The sequence below is a fragment of the Crocodylus porosus genome, unplaced genomic scaffold (assembly GCF_001723895.1).
Source record: "Crocodylus porosus isolate Cpor-Errol unplaced genomic scaffold, CroPor_comp1, whole genome shotgun sequence".
Classification (NCBI taxonomy): domain Eukaryota; kingdom Metazoa; phylum Chordata; order Crocodylia; family Crocodylidae; genus Crocodylus; species Crocodylus porosus.
Window position 1 is genome coordinate 121,281,437 of NW_017728943.1, and position 2,687 is coordinate 121,284,123.

The window sequence follows — 2,687 nt, forward strand, 5'->3', positions numbered from 1 at the left end:
GTCACTCAGTTACACTACATGCATTTCTAATGTTTGCAGCTCCCCCCTCCCTCTCTAGGAAAGGGTATCAAAACTTCTCAGGCCCCAAGGGCGGGATGATTAGCACAGAGCTGGTCTACAGGCCAGACAACACTTAGAGACTGGCTCATGTGCTGAATCCAACATAAAGGGCAGAACACTCTCCAGGCTACCAAGGAGCCAGTGACCAGGGGCTGCAAACAGGTAAGTGGTTTGCAGGCAGTTGCTGGGGGGCAAGAGGAGGAAGGGAGAGAGAAGCCAGGCACCTGATCCTGCCCAGGGAGGGTAAGCGATCCAGCTGCCTGTGCCTTTGTTTTGTTGAGTGTTTGGTGGGCTGTATGTGTTTGGGGTGTGTGCTCCTAGAAGCTGGGAGTGATTGCTAGTTGCTGAGTGATTGCTGCCTGGGCCTGACAGAAGCCCTAAAAAGGGGGCAGAGCCAGTCCAAGACCAGCAGGGTATAAAAGGAGAATCCCCAGGTGACCAGGAAGCCAGTGACCAGGGGCTGCTAACAGACTAAACAGTTTGAAGACAGTTTGCTGGCCAATTCCTAGGCCAGTTTGCCACACCCCAGCCTTTTTTGAGGGGCAAGCCCTTCAGCTAGGTGTAAGGAAGCAGGAAAAAAAGAAACTCTTTGGGGCCAAAGAGCAACAAACAGGCCAGCTTCCAGGCAAGTTTTCTAGGGCAGGTCTGCTTGGAAGAAGAGCAGTAACAGAGAGAAGGCAGATTAAAAGACCCAGGGAAATGGCTGGAGGACATCACAATGCCAGAGCTACTGCTTCTGCCTGCACCTGTGAGGTTTCTGTCCAGGCAGGACCTTTAAGGCTTCCACCCAGGTCCAGGTTTGGCACTGTGGGAACTGTAGCTTGCAGGTTTCTTCCAGTGATGGCCAGGTCAGAGGGTACCTCCTGGTGGTATCTCTCAGAGAACAAGCAAGAGAACTACAGGAGGAGGTGGCGAGGCCCACCATGAGGCATTCATCAATTCGATGCTGGAGGAGACCTCCCGGACTGTGGAGGAAGAAATGCCAGATGCAGCACTAGAGAAGAGAGAGGATATGGACATCCAAGAGGGTGGAATCTGGAAGCTTGTGACTTCTGGCAGCAAGCAGAGATCTTCACCTCCACCTGCAGTGGTTCATCTAGAGAACAGCTATGCAGCTCTACCAGCGGAGAGGGAGGAGCAGGCTCCATTGGTGGAGGAAGGCAGGCCAGGCCTCACCAAGGTGGGAAGGATCAAGACGACCACCATCAAGAAGACGCGATTGGAGCTGGTGGTTGGAAACTCCCTTCTGCAGGGGATGGAAGGAGCCATCTGCCAACCTGACCTGTTGTCTCAGGAGATCTGCTGCTTGCCTGGACCCCAGACCCAAGATGTCAAGGAGAGTCTATCGAGGCTCATCCAGCCCTCTGAATACTTCCCTATGATGCTCATCCATGTGGGCTCCAATGATACTGCCAAGGGAGACTCTGAGCATATCAAAAGGGCCTGCAGGGGCGAGAGGGTCTGGTTGTGTTGTGTTTTCATTGATCCTTCCAGTCAAGGAAAAGGGCCCAGGCAGGAGCAGGTGCATCCTGCAAATCAACACCTGGCTGTGCAGGTGGTGTCACCAGCAGCTCTTTGGCTTCTTTGACCATGGGATGTTCTTCCAAGAAGAAGGATTGCTGGGAAGAGATGGGATCTACCTGATGAAGACAGGGAAGAGCATCTTTGCAGACAGGCAGGGGAGAAGAGGAGGAGGAATTGCACTTTATTTAAAAGAGGCATATGAAGTCTCAGAGCTCCAGTATGAAACTGGAAACAGGCCTGTTGAAAGTCTCTGGGTTAGGGTCAGAGGGGAGAGCAACAAGGATGATACCATGATGGGGGTCTGCAATAGACCACCAGACCAGGAGGAAGTGGTGGACGAGGCTTTATTCAAACAGCTACCGTAAGTTTCCTGACCACAGGCCCTGGTTCTCCTGGGGGACTTTAATCCCCTGACATCTGCTGGGAGGGCAATACAGCAGTGCTCAGGCAATCCAGGAAGGTTTTGGAGTATTGGGGACAACTTCCTAGTGCAAGTGCTGGAGTGGCCAACTAGGGGCCATGCTCTTCTTGACCTGCTGCACACAAGGGAAGAATTGGTGGGAAGGTAGTAGTGGATGGCAACTTGGGCAGTTGTGACTACGAGATGGCAAAGTTCAGGATCCTGAGCAGTGGCGTTCTGAGGGTCTCTGCTGCCACTTTCAAAGCAGCAGCAGTGAGCCACGGAGACACAGAACAGAGGCTGAATCCAGGTCGCAGCTGTGCCCACCCTCACCCATGCAAAGAACGGGGGCCACATGCTCTCCCCACCCTTGGCTGCCTGGTGCCATGCCTCTGTAGGAGCTGCTGGGCTCTGATTGTCCCACAACTCGTCTGGGCCAGGGCCCCTGCACAGTGAATGGGGCCCCAGCCGGGCCGGGTCACCAGACAATCCCCACAGTGCAGGAGGGAGTGGGCCAGCGGCAGGGGTGAATGATTCACCCTTCCCATACCCCACTCTCTCCTGCACTGTGGCGGTCTTGATCTGCCCGCCCCCAAGCCTGATGTAAAAATCGCGGTTCGTTTCTCGGGAGGCGAAAAAAACCTTCAGCCACAGACACACTCTATTAGCAACACAAAAGGTATATATTTGCAAATAGGGTCAG

General features: G+C 53.9%; 1 long non-coding RNA gene across 1 annotated transcript in view; it reads left to right on the forward strand.

The window, feature by feature from the left end:
* The first annotated feature begins 270 nt into the window (after positions 1-270).
* LOC109319304 overlaps positions 271-2,687 on the forward strand; it is a 17,102-nt gene continuing 14,685 nt past the window's right edge. Inside the window, exon 1 of the long non-coding RNA XR_002103476.1 lies at positions 271-538. This is a non-coding gene — a long non-coding RNA (uncharacterized LOC109319304). The remainder of the gene's footprint in view (positions 539-2,687) is intronic.